This window comes from Vidua macroura, chromosome 2, assembly GCF_024509145.1.
Source record: "Vidua macroura isolate BioBank_ID:100142 chromosome 2, ASM2450914v1, whole genome shotgun sequence".
NCBI lineage: Eukaryota > Metazoa > Chordata > Aves > Passeriformes > Viduidae > Vidua > Vidua macroura.
This window is the reverse complement of record NC_071572.1, coordinates 91,103,485-91,124,170: the sequence shown is the minus strand read 5'-3', so window position 1 is coordinate 91,124,170 and position 20,686 is coordinate 91,103,485. Positions and strand designations below refer to the sequence as shown.

Genomic DNA, 20,686 nt, shown 5'->3' with positions numbered 1-20,686 from the left:
CAGCTGACATTCTTCTATAAGAAGATTGCTAATAATGCTAGTTGTTCATAAGCTATTTTCACTCTAGGAATGGAATTTCAAAGGAGGGCTTTTTATACTTGCTGCTTAAAAAGGATTTGAGCACTTGTGAAAGAGTGCTTTTAAAGCATTTTTATTTCAACATCTTCTCCCCCATTGCCTCCTATCCTTGCGATGCTTCCTGTGTCATCTGTGGCTTCATTCCCACCCCCCTATATGGATTTTTTCCTACATTCGAATGTGACATTGATAAACAGGGCTGATGCCATGCTACTGGCCTACGTGGCCAGCGTGGCCACGGGCAGCTGCAGCCGACACACGTGCCCTGCTCAGAAGGTCATTCTCAGAGTGCCACTGCATTGGGGCCAATCCTTGTGGCATTGAAACTTAGGAGCAACATGACAGCTGTGTGAGATCATTGTGCTGCAGGAGCTTATCCAGAGGGGCAATGTTTTAGAGACTGGCACTATGTGTTTTCCTGACTAAACAGTCTGCTTTGCCTGGTTACAATGTCCTTTTGTTTACTTGAGCTCAGACAGGATCTCTTACTGTTTCTGTGGTTAAAGCTGAGATGTGATGACCAGAAAAATGTGTTTTCCTTGATCTCTATGCAACAAAAAGCAATATTGTAGGGACAGCGTTGTTGCTTACTTCCGCTCAGTTCCTCTTGACTTTTCATGATCAGGATTCCAAATATAAGGATGTTGTCTTCTTCTGGTAAATTGCTTCTGATAAGACAAATAATTTCACTATCAGATGTACTTTAATATGGAACAAACTTCTTTTCCTTGGAGAAGTAATATTTTCTTTTATACAATGTAGCAGTAGCCTCTTAGTATTTGCAATGTTATTTTAACCTTCAACATGACAGAAGCCAGCCTCAGCTCCTTGGCAGGAAAATAGGTTTTTCTAACCAAAAGCAGCAGAGGTGTAGTAAAGTCCAGGAGCTGTCTAAGGAGGAGTCCTCTGTATGTATAAAGGTGAACTAGTACTCTGTGTTTGTTTTTTCTCCCTCTGCTGACATTACCCTGTAGAGTAGCTATTTCTAGTCCATCACCTGTGCATCTCAGGACTGCAGAGGGAAAAGAGAGCTCCAGACTCAGGAGAAATCCCTAATCTCATCCTTTCAGCCAGTCCTGAAGTTCTTGTGAAGTGCTGTGTTAGTCCAGCATTTTAAATGAAGACTGACAGGTTGGAATTATGTGTTTCCACCAGTAGGCTACTGGATCAAGGGGAGGGACAGCATTCTACATGGAATTCAAAGAAACACAACTGGCAAGATTAGAAGGGGTCTCAAAGGGAAGGTTTCTTGATTTTCCTGGAGGACAACCTGACAAGTTAACGTGAATGACCAAGGGGAGAGAATGAAAAATCTTAGAACGCTTTAAATGCTGAGATCTGCTTTATGCAGCTGATCACATGAATAGGAATATGAATGTAAAATTAATAAGGAGATGAGTTTAAAAATGTGGAAGTGCTAACAGCTACCTGTGCCAGCTTAAAAAATGAAACCAGGCTTGGGATGCTACTGGTAGCCCACAGACTTCTGACTTTTGATGTAATCAGCACTGACAAAATTAATTTAAGGAAGTTCTAAAGAGTGTGAACATACCATGTTAGCAAAACAGAGCCAGAACAGTAAAGATATTTGCTAAAACTGCTATACAAACAAAAGTTTAAACAGAGGTCTTCTTCAAATTGTGAACATTTAAATGTAAACATTCTTTGATGCAGAAAGAGAGTTGAAGGGTGAAATAATTAAGCAGAAAACCTATTATTTCTATAGTACAAGCTGAAAAAAATTTAAAAAGTGAAGAAATAAAGCAGCAAAATGTCAAGAAAAAATTGAATTAAAGAGAACCCATCACAAAATTTGATCTGTTACAGGAAACAGTTCAAATACATGTTACGCCTTGAGTAATGTCTCTTAAAATTGTATTATTTTGGTCTTCTGTCTTGGTATCCTTCCACATCTGTTTGACTGGCCCATGCCTGGAGCTTGTATTGTGCTCCTGAAACCTGAGGTTAGTCAGGACCATATCTCTTTAAAAAAAACCCCACACAGACAAAGAAAGAAAAAACCCAGGCTGGGAAGGGGGAGCTAAAGCCTCTGCTGCATTGGGCTGTTTGGATACATCGGCTGCAGTAGTGGTCACGCATCCCTCCGCAGCCTGCTGATTTTGCAAAAGAGGGGGCAAAGGATCATTTTGCAGTCCAGATGCTGCCAAACACAAGCAATCAGTGGAAGGAATGGCACAATGAGCGGGCAAGCATGGGGAAGCATCTTACGAAGAAATAGTTAAATGCCGAGCTTTGTCCCGGCTGATGCCGCGATGTAAGTACGAGCTCAACAGCAGATCCTGTGGTCACTGCAGTTGTTTGTGGGAGATGTTTTATGGGTATCCCGATGCTTTTAGCACTTACAGCTGGAGAAATCATTAACTGTTACTAGTTTCATAGTGTATTTAAGCAAATAACTGTATTGTCTCTGTCTCTATAGGATTTTTGAGTGACTCACAGGCTGCAGTGTGTTGGTAGGGTGGGTGAAGAGTAGGACTGTACCATGAGCTTATTCTCCTTTCCTGATGGCTTATCTGGGCTCTGCTCTATAGATGTGCTAGCAGATTGCTGCAGCACCACCCTCCCTGTGCAAAGGCCTCTTGCTGAATTTCAGCTCTGCCTTCAAGCACAGGGATGCACAATGCATTTTTTCACACTCTCTAGAATGATTTGTTATACAAACTTACTTCATGCCGAGTGCTTTATTTTAATTTTTTTCTCATGTATGCAGCTGTAGAAAGCTTACAAAATTTCAATGGCTTCATGTGTTACGATCAGGAGACTAGTTCTTAACATAGCTCTTCCAAAGAGTGCCAAGTATGATTTATTACTCGAAGGAATGTACACTTTCCTATTGTTGGGCTGTTGCTAGCTGAAATAGATGTATATATTTTTAAATGTAAGCTTTTCTTACAGAAATCCAATCTTTTCTCTTTGGCAAATGATTTGCTGCTTTTTATTCTGCATATGCCCTAATGATCTAGTAATGATCTAGCTTCGAGAGAAAAAGCAGTGCTAGGGCAAGTTTACTGCACTGCATTTCTCAGCAATTTGTTTTGGTAATCAGACAAAATCTTTTATTGTAGCTAAAACTACACCTATCGGCAGAGTGAAAAAAACGCAAGTAGTGAGTATTTCCTTGTTGTTTCATGAGAATATTAATTTTGCTTTCATTCGTCTAAGTACTGCATAAAGCTGTGATGATTTGCTCTAAGCCAGAGAATATCATCTATCTATTTGTTGTCCTTTGTGGTTGCACCTTGGTGCTTAATGTAGCTCCTGCAGAAACCGCTGGGAGATCTTCCTCGGTGTCGCGGAGGTGACAGCGGGGTAAAGTAATGGTGACAAGCAGCCTGTGTGGGCCTGTTAAGGAGGGTGGGCAGTTGTTGCAAGGAGGAGCCTTCTTTTGTGCATCTCTTTTGGGACCTGGCAGAGCTGCAGCTCCTGATGCTGAGGGCTGAAGGTAATGCACTTCTGCCCCATCACACTGATCTCCTCGGTGGGGATGTAAGGCAGATCTTCCCCCACATCAAGGAACACACAGGGAAGTTTTTACCATCATTGCTTTGGAAGTTGCTCTCACCTTGTATTCCCAGAGGTATGTATTCTCCATCAGCTGTCTATTCGCAAAACAACTTCTTATTGCTCGCTATCAGAAATTGAATTATAGAAGCTAAATTTATCCCTTAATGAGCTTATAGCAAATTACTGTTACCTAGGGAGTGCTCTGGCAGTGGTTGTGAATGCTGAGGCTTGGTATTGTCAGTGTTCATCCTTGTCCTTTCTTCCCCTGTGTCAGGATTGTCACCCTTTCAACACCGAGCAGAATTTCTGGTTGGAAACAGGGTTTCCAAAGACTAAGAAAGTAATCATTTGCAAGAATACAAAAATATTAAAAAACTCCTCAGTCCCACAGAGCTAAGGTCTATTCACCTACTGAAAATGTGCAGGACTATTGAAAAAAATAGTTTTACAGGCTGCTTACTGTTGTGTAAAGACAGTGGGAAATATTCAGCTCCTGTGTACTTCCATTGTTTTCAGCAGAAGTACACTGGGGTGAATTTGGTGTTTCTGGGGCCAACTCAAAAACCTTTTGTTTCTCTGTCCTTCTTTCTTGATTGTTTTCCTGTTTCTTAGATGCGATTTTTTATGACCTCCAAGGCAAGAGGCACAGATTTATAAAGTATAATACAGAGGACCTAAGATGCTCAGGTTTGGACCGTATTTTCTTTCCGTTAATGGAAGTACAGCAGCACTTCCAGAAAAAACGGATATATCACATATCTAAAACTAGCCCATGTTCACTGACTTCAAATTTTTGGGGGCCCTTGGATCCTACTCTCAAAAGCAGAGTTTCTAAAATACTGTATTAGTTTTTATGCTAAAATATACAAAAGTGTAGGCTTTGTAAGGCAAAAGAGCATTTTATTGAAGAGTTTAAAGTGTCTAGTTGCTCAATATGTATGAACTCTTGGAATAACACACAGAATTGAAAACATGCATGTCAGATTTTGAAATATTTGATCTTTTGGAAGATTTAGTCTTTTTGAAAAAAGTGTTCATTCACTCAGCAATATTTTTTGTTATACACAAATTATTCAGCAATTATTTCTGCCTCAGCAAAGAAATATAACAACTCACACAATTATTTGGTACAGTAGGTTGACATTTTTCTTCTAAGTGTGCATTTAATGGATATATTTGCACTTTAGCAGTATTGAGTTAAATCTATAAATGGGGTGATGTAGTTAATTAGCATTTTTTGTCTTCTTTTTGATCAGCTTAGCAGAAGATAGTCATTGTTTGGAACCTTTAGCAAGCTGTTAGTTGTGATGGAGATACACCAGAACTGTGAGAAAGTAAGGTTTCACATTGTCTGTGAAGACCTACATGTGTTTATGTGAAAAAAAAAAAAAAAAAAAGGTGCAGCTATGAAGATCAGATAGAAATAAATGAGGCTTAGTTGTCTTTCCTAAAATTACCTGTAGAAACTTTCTCCACCCAGGTGAAACCAAAATAAGGCATTATTTCTGATAGGTAATGGGACATGACAGGATGGGGCAGGTGTTTTGATCTCCTTTGGTGACCTCACAGGAGGGCATGATTGTGCCTCAGGCCCCTCTCAGTGGTGAGGTTTGGTTTCTCTTTTCTTACAGGAGAATGTTACAGCTGGCTGCATATACCAATCACCACCTATTTCAGATATGGCAGCTGGTGGAAAATAGCAAAGGTCAGAGCTTTAGTACTCTGGTCTCCCATGAGGAAAGAAACAACAGTGTTAGTATTTAAATTACTCTTTTGCCTGGGATGGAGTTAATTTTCTTCCTGGCAGCTGGCACAGTGCTGTGTTTTGGATTTAGTATGAGAATGATGTTGATAACACACTGATGTAGTTGTTGCTAAGTAGTGCCTACTCTAAATCAAGGACATTTCAGTTTCCCTTGCTCTGCCAACAAGGAGGTACACTGGAAGCTGGGAGGCAGCACAGCAAGGACAGCTAAGCCAAACCAGCCAAAAGGGTATTCCATACCATGGAATGTCATGTGCAGTATATAAACTGGTGGGAGGGGCTGGTTGCTGCCCAGGGATGGGCTGGGCATTGGTCAGCAACTGTGTTGTGCATCACTTTTTTCACTTGGGTTTCTGTCTCTCTTTTTGTTGTATTCCTTTGCATGAAAATTATTATTATTGTTATTGTTATTGTAGTTTAATTACATTTTTAACCTATTCTCATCTCAACCAATAGGTTTCACCTTCTTTTTGATTCTCCTCATCCCACTGGGGGAAGATGGGTGAGCAAAGCATCTGAGTGGTGCTTAGCTGATGGCTGGAATTAAATCACAACAGAGTTTTAGCTTCGGTGAAGCAAAAGGATCAGCCTGTATTTTTTTTTTTTTCATTTTAGGACAGGCTGATTTACTTATCTCTTTGTTAGTTATATATGGTGCAATGTGGAGCTCTGCAGAGGTAACAGCAAAGTTATTGTCTGATTTAAATGATGTAAGCTGAGATCTTGGGGAATGTGATAGTTGCTTCAGAGTGGTTTGATGTGCTTTACAAGAAAACACCAGCTGTTGCCAAATCCTGTCCCATAAAATCATTCACACTATGAAAGAAATTGCTAATGTCAGATGTCTGGAGACCTGCTGGGAGAGAAGGCGAACTTCAGGATTGTGCCCTCGATCCTTGTTTGTGCTACCTGCACTTTCCCCATAAAGTGCCTCCTGTAAACCTTCCCCTTCCTTCTCAAATTTCTCTCTCCATATTGTTCTTTTTCTCCATACCAGGACAATTCCTACATAAATCACCACTTCTGACCAGCTGCCATGATAGTTTTTTGTAACAGCAGTGCCAGTCCCAGCCTGCCGTTATCCTCTGGCAGCACCTTGCATTTCTCCTACTCTCCAGGCCACAGACACACTGCTAAATACGAGGTAGGGAACTAAATACTGCTCAAGTCCTTAGCTCTCTGTGCTCAGAGGTGCAGCCAAGCTCCTGTCTGCATGTTCTGAACCAGGCTCTCTGTCTAGTCTCTCTGTCTCTCCATGGGTAAGGATGATTTTTGCACTATAGAGTGACGTAGAGCCTCATTCCAGGTGCCAGCATTTTTAAGCTCACTACCTTCATGCTCATATTGGACTGGTGTTGGAAATGCTTCCCTGGATCTTGGCATTGGCTTGTATTTCCCCACCCTGTGCCAGCTAGAATCTCAGCCACACACTGTTGACCCACCACAGTAAAATAGATTTAAGAGCTGAAGAACTTAAATTGTTTAAACTGATTTCTAGTTTGTTTTGGTTACTCCTGTTTTGGTACTCCTGTAAGAACATCTCTTTGACTCTTGCTTGTTGTTTGATGTTTATGCAATGCACATATATGGACACAGGGACACCCCTCAAACAGCAGTAGTGTTGTGGAAAGCTCATCCCTTTGGGACATACACAATCATATACAGTAATCTATTTAGTTGTGTAGGTTAGCAAGCCCTTCCCTACCACAGAAAAATGGATCATTAGATATGAGATTTTTCATATCTTCTGTGACAGATCCATAAAGATGGATTTGTTGCAGTTTCTCATTAGCTGTGACAAGGATGATGTCAGATAAGTTGTGCATGCCCTGTCTTATAAATAATAAATGAAAAGGACCCTGTCTCCTTCAGCTGATGGATTAATGTTATAGCTGGATGGAAAAGCCACCAGCTTAATTTGTGGAACATAATGGAGAAAGAAAATTGCTTAGACTCCCTTAAGTGTATTTATCCCAGGGCCTCCCGCCTGACCCTTTATTTTGATCTTCAACATCTCTCTCGTCGTGTTGTAAAATCCAAGTAGCAATGAAGTCTTACTGTTTTCTAAAAAAAAAAAAGAAAAAAGCCAAAAATAATAGAACAAATTGCAGTGGTTTTTTTGGGCAACCTAAACTCTATAGTATAAAAATCTTCCACATACCCTTTCAGCATGGCTTCATTTATTAATTATTAGCATAGCAACTGCAATCTAAAGTGTGCTTCTCATTTCTTTCTTTTTATTGTAGTGCTTGCAGAGAGAGCTTTGTTGTTATAAGCTCATCATTAATCATAATTTTCACTAATAAGGTGCAGTTTAATCAAGTAGTTCAAAACACTCTGCATACACTCATGAATGCAGCTTTATTTATTTATGCAGCACCTGATGCTTAATATAGCTCTCTATGAATAATGTTATAGATGCTGGATGTGTTGAAAAGTCCATGTTCTGGCCCTTGGTCATTTTCTTTCATTGTTAGGCCACCCTTTTAGTATTTTTGACTGGGGGGAAGAAAAAAGAGTATTAAAATGTCCCTCTAGAAAGTACTCTGTGGAATTGGGTATGTTGTGAAGCAATGGAAGAGAAGGACATGGTGTCAAGTCATGGACACAGCAAGTCTTGGCAGACTTTTAAGGATGTTTTTCAACAACAGTTGCTGTCATGAATGGCACCTGCTGCAAAAACAGGTGACATTTCAGTGCTTTTCACACTTGGCAGCATCTGTAAATGATTTGGATAGTCCCAGCTTTTAAAATATTTCCTCTGCACTGTCTTGGTATGCTGTGTTCATCTCCTTGCTGTTGCAACATTTGGCATTCCTAGTTGAAAGTTTTCAGCATAATGTGTCCCAGTGTAGAGACAAGCTCCCCCCCCACTTGTTAAGTAGAAATTAATACAGATGGATTCCCTGCTTAAAAGCATACTAGTCATAGACAGAAAATGCCATGCCATTTGTCATCAATTGTGGCTGACAAATGACATAGAGAAAAAAACACTTCTGGTCATGTCTCTCAAACCCTATCCATACTTGTACAAGTACATAGTGATCATAAAAATATCTTCCTGATTTTTTTCATTTAAAAATTGGAGTAAATGAAGAGAAGAAGGGGTTTTTTATTAACATCAGTAACTAAAAAAAGCAAAAACAAAACAAAACAAAAAAAAGCAAACAAAACAAAAAAAACCAAACAAGCAGCCATGCAACAAACACCTCAGAAGTATTTCTGTTGGTCTGAATACTCTTTGCCAGGTATATGAACAGAACTCATCAGAGCTGATCTCACTCTTGTGTCTGTTTCCCTGTCCTTGCAGGGAAATTTGGCTGGTTACCATGTGGAATTGTTTTAGAGAAAGAATATAGCCTGCAAAATATTCCCCACTTCTCATTCATGGACCTGCCTCTCTCCTTAACACCAGTCATAGACACATGCAGGGTTAAGTCTGTGCTAGGAACAATGTAACCATCACTATTTCAGGTGTTTTGACCTAAAACAAACCCTGTTTCTTCAAAGTTCCTACAAATCTCTCAAGACCACTGGGATGCCATAAGGGGCACAGAGACCTGGGAGCAGAACTACCCACCAGCTGCATGGCCCAGATCTAGCCTGGTTCTGACCTTGGGCATTATGTCTATCTGATATGCCACTTTCTGCACCCAGGACCAAGTAATGCCAGGCACATGCCCAAGCCCTGAGAGGAGAGGCTGGAGAGCAGCCCAGAAGGGAGGGATCTGGGGCTCATGGTAGGCAGCAGCTCAGTGGGAGTCAGCAGTGAGCCCTGGCAGCCAGGAGGGCAAACCCCATCCCAGGGTGCATCAAACAGCATCACCAGCTGGGCAAAAAAAGGGAATATTGATACACTTTTCCATAGGTCAGGATCAGCCTGATCCAAAGTAATGTTTTGTTTTCTCTCCTCTCTGCACAGGTCTGGTCTATTTGTTCAGGTGGCTGTGATTTATCTGTAGGTTCTGAATTATGTGATTCCTTCTAATAGTTGCAGATTGGGGGCCTTTATTCTAGATTTGATACTACAGTGCTACTGTATCAAACAAACTGTTGTTACAAAATACTTTGCTCCTTAGCCTTAGTCAGAGAGTCCTGTGGTAAGTCTGGGTGCAAGGCAAAACTGATGTGATTTGCTCTTCTACCTTTAGCTGAACAGTCTTGTGGTATGCTCGGGTACAAGCAAACAGAACAAAATCACCAACATCAACATTGAAATTCTCTGCCAGCTGACTGAACAACAGTGAGTTGCTGTTTCAGGAGAGCACACTAAGGCATTTTGTCCTTAATGAATCCATTAATTTTTGGTTTATAGCCTACATTTAGCAGATTTGAGATACATGAGTGCGCTACTCACGATGCACAAAGGATCTGTAACTGCCCAGAACAGTTTTCCCCAGTATATAGTACTTATCTCTGATTCACTAAAAATATTTCCTACAAAAATGGCGATTTCAGAAATGATCTAATTACTTCCAATTAGAGTGAATTAACTTTAATTCCTACCTCAGGGAATTTTCAGTTTCTGGACCTTTTTTCCTATTAGCCATATCATCTTGGCTCCCATGTTGAATGCGAAAAATATCAGGGAATGCTACTTGCCTTTGCTACCTTGCTCTATAATAGTTTGTGAGTGAGGCTTTCTAAGTAAAAAGGCCATATCTCAAATTGTACTCAGAAATCATTTGGAAGCTATTTCAGAGTAGGAAATGCATCGTTCAGTGAACATCTGTCCTGATGAGATGAATCAGAGCTCAGTTTCGTCAGATGTATTTATGTATTTATGTCAGCAATACACGTTTGTCTCTCCTGGAGATCCCTCAGACTGGGGCTGTCTGTATCTCTCATTCCTCCTGAAGGACAGACTGACTTGGCAGGCTCATGATGTCATCAAGATTACCTCATCATAAGCTTTACAGTAACCCAATGTGAAAAAAGGCTCTTCACAAGAATAATTGAGGGCAGGAGAAGTATTAGCAGAAGGTTTGCCTTCATAAATGCTCCTTTGAGAGTTGTTAATATTTTCCCCTCCATGAAAGTATTGGGAATATACTGTAAGTGTAGACTTGAAATTCTCTTGTCAGGATTTTGTCTGTCAGATGCAGATTTCTGAGTTGTAGTCTAAAATTTCCATCTAACTCAAACTTTAAGAAATGAGATACTGCAAAACACATTCATACACTCAATCAATAAATCAATCAATCAATCAATCAATCACATTTATGTATATCTGATACAGGTTAGTGCTTTGTGGCTATCAATCTTCCCTGAATTCAATTACTTCCTGGCCATCTGTGCTGCAAAGTGACCAAAGGGGAAGATGCTAGGCCAGAAAAAAAGCAGTGAGGCCACCTATCACATTGATAGCATTCAGGGAATATTAATGCCTAAGTCAAACTTCAATTCATTTTCTTCATTGAAGATAATCTTTTTGAAAATCTGAACCCATCTACCTTTCATTGAAATGTTGAAGTTAGATCAGTAACAGTGTTTGGATATAGCTAAACCCTTCACTTAAAGGTAAAAACAAAAAAAAAATTTAGACATAATGCGTGAAAGGATAACTTTCCATATATGTGTATTACTTGTTATAATTACTTGGAGTTTGACTTACTCAGTAAGTGAGAAAATTTCCTAAGTGTATTTTTTTCTGCTTTAAACACTTGAATTTAAACAAAGAGCTATTTGTGTACATCTAAACCAACTAAATCAAGTATTCTTATTTGGTATAGTTCAGTATACCTAAGCCTGAACTGCCTGTTAGCTTATAGTGCAGGAGGCAATGCATATGGAATTTGGATACCAAGATTGGGTATTCAGCATTTAGTGCATAACTGACCTTATAGTATATAACTATTCTAAGTTCATCTTTGGAATAAGTTCAGTTACTGTTTCAATTTAAGTGCTTATCTGCAAGTGTACTTCAGATGCACTCTGAGACTTCATGTATCTGTTATAATGGTTTTCTGTGTACAGCACAGTACAGTGCCCTTAAGTAACCAAGAAGGGTGTTTGGTTTTCCTGATATTTCAGCCACTAGAAATGTTGCAAAACAATAATTAAGGTGTGAATTTTCCAGGTTACTCTTGAAGAAAAGTGCTTGAAGGAGATTTATTTTAGCTGAATCCAAACAAAATCTATATTAAAAAAAAAAAAAGAGAGAGAAGGAAATCTGCAAAAGTACTCAGTTCCCTTCCTTCCTGTGGAATTGTATTTCAGAGAACTTGACCAACTACTTTTCCTTCCAGCCCTGTATCACTTACAGAGACTGAGTTCAACAAAAACGATGCAATTATTCTGAAATTTTAGTATTTTTTTGTATAAGGACTCAGTTCATATCTTGTTCTTCACCCGGTTTCTCATCAGGGATTTTGAGACTGACACCCTGCTGATAGAAAATTCATAAACTCTTGCACTGGCCAGTCTGCACAGAACAGCGTGTTGCTATGGTGAATGGTCCAGATAGTTGCAGACACCAGAAATTAGTGTTCAGCTCAGACTTAGTGTACCCTGCTTTAGAGCAAGAAAAGCTTATCTATTAAGCTGTGTATCTCTAAAGGCATCATATTCTGCAGTCAAGTCATAATTCATACTCTATTTTTTCCTCAGCTTAATAGCCCATTGTTCATATCTTTGTGACTGCAATGCTCTTTAGGCTTCTGTATTATGGTTCATAGGCAGTGTCAGTTTCCCATTTCATTGGAAAGCCCATTAATAAATTCAGAACCAACACTAAGCACAAATAGTTCTCCTTCTGCTTTTCATTTTTTTTTTGTGGCAACCGATGCTTTAAATTTCAGAGAAAAGGTCTTAAAATCTCCACACTTCTGGAGAACAGCAGTGAGGTCTTAACCACATGGCTCTTTCTCCAAGTTTTGTGGGGTTTTTTTAAGACTTTTCCTCCAGCTGCTACGCATTGTTGAGAAATCACTTTGAGACATTGTCATTTGGTATCTGAGTTTACTTCATCAGGATTTGATGAAAGGATTCTTTATGCATAATTCAACCACACAGAACCAGATGGTTACTGTGAGGTCATTTGAATACCATAGAATCAAACTTATTCCAAGTTTGAATCAAACATACTATTCCAAATAATTTTTTAGACTTTTCCTGATGTTGCATGTAATCATACTTCTTGAGTCACCTTTTCCATAAGTGAAGTATGGCAGGTCTTGTGTTAAGTACATTTGCATTTTAAGAATTGTATTGCTTTTGTTCCTCTAAGAAAGAAACAGATAAAGTTGGTATGAGACCTATTTTTTGTTTCAGTTCATTTGTTCTTTTATATCTGAGACAAATTTCCTCAACTCCATGGCTTAAGATAATGTTCAGCTGATGTATCCAGGCAGCGCGAAGCTGTGAAGAGATACTGGGTTAATCTTGAGAACAACAGGGCTGTCAGCAGCACTGGATTGCTAGTGGCTGCTCTGTTTGCTCAGGCAACTCTGAAATATTTTCCAGTATGTGCTGCAAATGCTTCTACACCAGAACTGCTACTTACTTTTATGCCTTCACTGATTGCTGTTGGAGGCTGTCTTCTTTCCTTTAATAATAAAAAAGTTTTCACAATGAATAAATTTCAGGATGGTCAGATGACTGCCATGCTGTGAGGCAAAGAGCAGGACAGGGTCTTCACTCATCTTGAGGGAACTAGAAAACCTTGCTAAAGGTCATAGAATCACAGAATATGCTGGGTTGGAAGGGACCTTTAAGATCATCCAGTTCCAACCCCCTGCCATGGTCAGGGACACCTTCCAGGGACACTAGGTTGCTCAGAACCCCATCCAATTTTGCTTTGAAGGCATCCAGAAATGGAGAATCCACAGTTTCCCTGGGCAGCCTGTTTCTGTGCCTCACCACCCTCACAGTAAAGAAATCTCTTCAGAAGTTCTTTTCTAAAGCTACCCTTCAGTTTGAATCCATTCCCTCTTGTCCTGTCTCTACAGGCTCTTGTAAAAGCCTCTCTCCACCTTTCTTGTAGGCTTCCTTCAGGCCACGATTAGGGCACCATGAAGCCTTCCCTCTACCAGGCCGAGCAATCCCACTTCTCTCAGCCTTTCCTTATAGGGAGGTGCACCATCCCTCTCATCATCTTGATGGCCTCCACTGTACTCGCTCCAGCAGGTCCCTGTTCTCCCTGTGCTGGGACCCCGGAGCTGATGCGGCCCTGCAGGTGGGGGCTGAGCAGAGCAGAGGGGCAGAATCCCCTCCCTGGCCCTGCTGCCCACCAGTGGATGCAGCCCAGGACACCATTGGCTTTCTGGGCTGTGAGAGCTCATTGACAGCTCATGGCCATCCTAAGAGGAATAACTGCTGGTCTTCATGGCGCTGGTGTGGCCTTGGAAAGGGTAGGCACAAGCAATACTTGCTTGTGCAAGTATTGCACTGACTGCTGCATTTGTCCTGATTTTCATATCTTAAATATTTTTATCCTTGTATGTATGTTTGTGGTGTTTTATCAAAAAGCAGCAATGCCTACTGTGCAAAGGCATCAAAATCATTACACTCTAGAAAAAGAATCACTTTGTTGCAGCTGCAATCACTTTCTTCTCTATATAAAAGTCAACAAGGATATAGCATTTTTATTGATTTTAGTATGAATACCATTAACAATATAGAATTGGTAGCATTAATATTTTCAAATCTATAATTATTATTAAAGTATTGGCATTTTGGAATGTTTTCAGTATATTTTTAATCTTAAAATCCTATGTGATAAAGCATGAAAGCTCCTGTAATTCATAACAATATAAATGCAGAGCCGTATATTTTACTGATGGCACTGATTTCTATCTGCTGATGGTGTGGAGTACTCATTTCAGTTGAAGTTGCTTCATCAAAACTGTCTAGACAATTAACATACTAAGGACATATCTACTTTATTTCCAGGTTTTATAGCTTGCTGTCACATTATTGTATTTCACTGTATCAGGTCTGTCTCAAATTTCTGCAGAACAGGCATCTCTGAGAAGCAAGTCTTTACATATGTGTGGTACCTGCATTTGTGTGATGGCCTTGAATTTATTTTGATAGAAATGCATTTTGAACTCAGCTAGTAGAAATTTTGTGTTGACAGGAACAATCTGTGCTTTTAGCCTAAAACATATATCTAAAACATATATTAAGCATTAGCTATTGCAGTACTTTGTGCACAGATTTCCTACTCAAAACTTTGGATAGTGTTCTGTAATTCTGATGTTTCTTGTATTTTTTTCCCATGCTGCTGGGTGGACTTAACAATTCTGATTTAGGCATTATCATTGCAGAAAGAAACTCACTGTATTTAATTTAGACTGATCCTAATATTAATTAGGATGGAGAAGGAATGAACAGATAGATAATCAGACAACCACTAATGGTTTTTAAAACAAAAATTTCTGTAGCAGTATATATATATACACATATATACACACACACACATATATATATATCCACCTACCTGGTTTGCAGGCAAAATTAGGTATTTGTGTAGCTGTTCCTGTGGTTCCTACCTACAACTAATCACAGAGATCCACAAAGTTGATTGTTTTTGCACTTTGACTGCTAAACCTCCTCCCCCAAAATTCAATTAAAGACAAACGTAAAATCCTCCAGCAAGAGTGTTTTATCCTAAAAGGTAATAAATTTCACGGCAGGAAATTGGCATAGGCATTGATTGTAACTGGCTTTTTTTTCCTCCAGGAGAGATTTATGGTTGGCTATAGCAATAAATTCAATTAGAGAATGTTCTCAGATGCTGCAGCTCAGTATCATATAAAAGTATAAGGTAACCTGTATGACCAGCTCAGGCACCAGGGAATTGTAAGGTCAGTAAGTTAAGTGTGCCAGGATAAATCTGTATCTGGTATCTGACAGCAAAGTTGGCTCTCTTTCTTTCCTTGGGAGACAACATAGACATGACTGTGTTGAAATCTTTCTAGGATTGTAATGTGATCTGATACCAAACTTTTGGTCACATCTCTGCTGGCAAGACCAAGCACCTTTGAGGACTATTGGAATTATTTGCTGGGGTAGAGATGTCAGTTCACATTGTGCTAGAACATGCTTTTCTGCTAAGCAAAGTATATATTGTATCAATAACTTTAGGCTGTTTTTAGGTAATTTGGACCTCTCCATTTTCTGAAAAGGTGTCATTATCAAAAATCTTAGAAGATATTTTTGTTTTCCTTGCATGTGTCAATACTAAGAAAAGTAACATATCAAGGGGGCGACATAATAAAGGACAATCTTTGAGAGACCAAGTCTAGAAATAGAATGGAGTCTGAGAAAGTGTGTCACTCACTAATTATGGAGAGGCTGTCTCCTAAAGTCATAATTAGCTTTCTATAACTTTCTATTATAAGGTATTTTTCCTTTATCATCCCTCAAGGCAATTGAAGCTGCTCAAATAACTTGAAATACTTTACATGTGTGATTTTTCTAATGGCATTTTACAGGAACTGGTATAAGCTACCCTTATCTTCCAGCCATGGCTGCACACACAGTGCCTGGGCCTCTTGAGCCTGGCTTTCCACTGTAGCCAAAAATCCTTCCCTTAGCACTCCCCTCCAACTGCAACACATTATGCAGCCAGGCTGCAATAGTTTTGCTCTCTTTGAAATCATTCACATCTGGGAAAATGGGGCTGGATTTGCAAGGCCCTTTGCTTCAGTCTTTATTACTTATGTATGACTTAAAGGTGGATTTTCTTTTGATTATAAAGTAGATATACATCTCAACATCCACACAAAGAAAAATTCATATTGAAGCCACTTAATTTGATATTATGCTAACTTAAATTCTTCATAATGCTTGTCACAGTAAACATGCATTCAGGATTCATACATTTTGACATTTTTTTTTTACTGAGTAGGTAAAATCCTTAAGTATTAAAAAAAACCCAGTATTCAAGCCACAGATTCTACTTCCCTTTCTTTCATGCCATTTGTATTTCAGGATCATGTTTACATCTAATTCATCTTCTGCAATTTAGCCACAGTTGTTTTCCTTTCTGGGTCAGGAAGGAATCTGTGCATTGCTGTTTGAATATGTGTGACACATGCAACTGCACATTATGAAAAGACTTGTCAACACTGTCAGAGGCTCAGAGAAGGATTTACATTTGCACAGATGCAGAACAATAATGGAACACCACTGTCAGTACTCCCAGCTCTCTTAAACTTATCTTCCTTGGGTAATAACTTAATATTGAAGTATGTTGTTTCCTGCAGCTTGACAGCACACATCTTGCCTCACTTGTTCACTGTTCTGGTGCTACAGAAATTCAGTGGAAATAGTTCCCAAAGGTAGCATAGGGTAGATGTTGACCTATATACCTTGGGACTGGGGATTAGCTGGCAAGAGTTTGAATCCTCCCAGTGGAAAGTCATTGCAATCTAGTTAACCTCTTCCCCTAGCTGCAAGCCATTTGAATAGAAGGGCAAAATCCTTCTCAATGAATGCTCTGCCCAGCCTGTTAGAGTTAATAGATAGAGTTAATTTTCTTCCTAGCAGCTGGTACAGAACTGTGGTTTTGAATTTAGTATGAGAATAATGTTGATAACTTGCTGATGTTGCCATTGTTGCTCAGTAGTGTTTATTTTAAATTGAGGTTTTTCAGTTTTCTGTGCTTTGACAGGAAGGAGGTGCACAAGAAACTGGGAGGGAACAGGGCCAGGACAGCTAAGCCCAAAGGGGCTGAAGGGATGTTCCAGACCATAGAATGTCAGGCTGACTATATAAACTGGGATGTATTGGCCATGAGGGATGGATCTCTGCTCAGGGATGGGCTGGGCATTGGTCAGTGGGTAGTAAGCAATTGTTTTGTGCATCACTTTTCTTTCTTTGATATAATTTCTGTCTCTCTTTTTGTTGTATTTCTTTGCATTACCATTACTTCATTCTTATTAATATTAATTATAATAATATTTTCAATTATTAAGCTGCTCTTATCTCAACCCACAGATTTTACCTTTTTCCCTGGTTCTGCTCCCCATCCCACTGAGGAGTTAGTGAGCAGCTGCTGGGTGCTTAGTTGCCAGCTGGCATTAAACCATGATACCCATTCAGTCAGCATACTCACTGCTCTGTGTATTTGTCACCGTGCTGACTGTATGGTATTAAACTGGAGGAGAAGCAGGAAACCTCACTGCTCTGTGTCAGCTCTCCCTCCGTGTGCCTACAAGCAATGCACAAGGCAGTTTATAATTAGCATCATGACTCACTCCATACTGGTAACTGCAACTATGCCCTCAAAGGAAATGCCTTTTTCATACCCTTTGCTTCAACGCTGTTCTGTATTAATGGCACTCCCCTTTTCCCTTGTGTCCCTTCTTCCAGAACTCCTGAACTGATGTTAAGAAGTATCTTCTAGCAGGTGTGATGGAGAAGACATGTCCATGTCAGATTTTGGGCTTCACTAATACTCTTCCAACTGTGCCTGCTTCCAAAAAAAAAAAGGAAGACAAAGCAGAAACAGCAGCTTCCAGAATTCCACGCCTTTTCTAGAAGATAAATAGAAATCAATTGCACGAGAATATAGCCTGAATTCCGGCTATATTAAAGAAACTGAACAAGACCTCCTTGCTTTCTGAGATCTGTTGTTGATTATAAGAGAATGAACTTCTGTGAACAATTAAGCAAGTGGCTTTAAAAGAAAACTGGAGAAGTAGCAAATGGTGATGCACAGAGACATCTTGGGCAGAAAAGGGATGGAGTGAATACTGAATTGACTTTCATATGCTTGGGCTTTCTGGTGTCCACTGAAGAGATGATAAGCAAAAAGGATTAAAAAATAACTTTCTAATTTATAAATCCAATATCTCCTTCATGTTCCTATCAAGAAGATATCAAAGAAAAAGAGACAATGGAGGTCAAGGATAAGAACAGGTAAAAAAACACCAACCAAGCAAAAAAAATCTCCTGAAAAAATTTACTGTTAGGCTGGCATGTTCTTGCTCAAACATCCATGGTCAGTAATTTAAAGAAGTCTGAAACTTGGCTAGTGTTTGTACGGAATTGCTATTTTTAAAGGTGAAATTAATTTCTTAAATTACAAAATATTATATAGGTGCCAGGTTCTGCTGCATTTACTTATGAATTGTCTCCATGAAATTTATGAGAATTGCATGAAAAAATTCCTGAGATTAAAGGGTTCATAGTCTAACTTTCACTTTACAGTCTCCATTCACTATAGCACTTTTTGTAAACTAGTGAAAGAGAAAGTTTCCTTCCTGTGCTTGCCTAAGTCTGAATTCAACATATTGTTTCACTGCAATGAATGTATAATCTTGTTAACAGCTAAAATGCAAAGTAAGTTATTTGGTGTCTAAACAAAGTTAATGAGATAAGTGTTTACTTGTTGTAAGTTACAAAACATAAAGTTTTAATTAGAAATGTTCTTATTTGCTGCCAGTGGGCCTGCAGGAAGAAGACAGCCTTGCAATTTGCAGAATCCCCCTTGATGTGCAGTTCTTTAATGTACAGCCTCCGCTTTTTCCTGTGTGTTAAGAATGTGGGCTTTGCATTGTGTTAGACTATGATTGTTAGCAACAGTTGACTACTCTTTCAGGGTCTGTTCCACTGGCACCCTGGGTAATTCCGTGAAAATTCATGGAAGTTCTATATTTCCATTGCCAGGTGACTGTGGGATAGAAATTCTGGGGGTTTGAATCTCTCTCTTTTTTTGTAGGTTAGTTAACTAGTCCCTTCTAATGTAAATCTTATACATCTGGACACCTCTGAGGATTTTTTCACTTCTCTGTGTTTACCCAGAAGAGGATGACCTGTGTGCCTTCTTCCCCTTTTCCTCCCTTCCTCTTACTAGCTTTACATGTGATCATGTTTCTTCTTTTGTGCCACCTGTCCTTCTGTTTTCTGAAGCATAAATTGTAGCTTGTATTTCTCTATGGAATTGTGTTATGAGTGAGACAGAACTGATACAGAGCTGGAAAAGAGCTGGGATTATCTGGAAGGATATTGCTGGATATCATCCGCTATCTGATGAAGAGACAATTGCAGAAGTGCTTGAAGTTGTGGTTTTTCACAATTATTAAAACTACTTGTCTTGTATTTCCCTCTATTTTATATTCTAGTTTTCTCAAAATACAAAGGACTCTGTTGACTGGTGTCTAGAAAATGGTATGAAACTTTGCAGCATGATTAGATGTAGTATTCAGCAAAAACAGGGATCAGTGAATACCACTCAAAATGTTTAATGCATGTGTAATCTGGACTATTTTAGTTAGAGTTGATTTTTCTCAGTGGAAAGATAGTAGCTTCATTATCTCTGAGATTAAAATAGGAAAATATCTTAAGGTAGTATGGGAAAACCCCAGCTTTGATAACCTGGTGAATCTGTCTCCTAAACAGAGGAAAAAAACCTAGGCCTGCATTAATGAATGTGTTTAGGAGCCTATATGAGGTCCTGAAACCAATTTACAAATTTAGGCTCTGCTCTTTTGACGTTTCAAGGTTAAAGTGGATGTTCTGAATCCAGCTGCTTTATTGGCACCAAAGGCCAAAAGAAAATACCACCAGTAATTTAACATATTGCTTATTAAAAAATGTATGCCAACAGCAGCTCTTGCAACACTGTAGTCCCTCCTATTGCAATCCCTAAAGAGCAATTGAGGAGTTTATTTTTATCATTTGGTTTAATCTTTTACATAATTTGAAATGTCAAATATTTTGTAGTGGTATTTTATTATTTGTACCATCTGGAATTGAAAACTCTGTGATTCTCAGCAATTCAAATTTGTGGAGTAACGGTTACTGTTCTATAGTTGACTTGTCTCCTCAAGGATTTAGCTTAAAGTAGTATTTTCTTAAAGGTGGATCAAAGAAGAAATTTTACTTCAGCATTTGAGATTTTGAAAACTTGTAATTTATTTCTGCCTTCTTGCTTTGCTCCTTATTTGCAAAGAATAAACTGAAACAAATTTTATAGGCTTTTAAACTATTTTCCATTAGAATTTGCTTAGTGCTATCAAGGAACGCACTTGAACACTAAAGTAAATCACAGAGAGATCAAAATCATTAGATGAAAATAAGTGTCTGTTTCTGGTCTCTGTGCCCTTAAAGGTTTTGCTCATTTTTGCTATTCAAAAGTATCTTGTTCTGTTGATATTTGACTTTTAGAAACACATCAGCTTGAAAAAGGAATAAGATAATACTTTGACTAAGCTATCATCATGTAGATATTTTGCTTAGAAACTGCTAATAATGGTTTCACATAAGGGGTGCAAGGTAGGAGTATTTCTTTAAACTCACTGCACCAATCTAAAATAAATAGTTTAATCGAAATATCCAATTTGTTTAATAGATCTGAGGAAAAAT

The 20,686-nt window shown here is 39.0% G+C and overlaps 1 long non-coding RNA gene across 1 annotated transcript; it reads left to right on the top strand.

Annotated features, from left to right (window-relative positions):
- The first annotated feature begins 2,175 nt into the window (after window positions 1-2,175).
- LOC128802873 (uncharacterized) lies at window positions 2,176-20,294 on the top strand. The gene is made up of 3 exons (XR_008435598.1): window positions 2,176-2,353; window positions 6,366-6,512; window positions 17,690-20,294. It is a non-coding gene; the product is annotated as an uncharacterized LOC128802873 (long non-coding RNA).
- The last annotated feature ends 392 nt before the right edge of the window (window positions 20,295-20,686 follow it).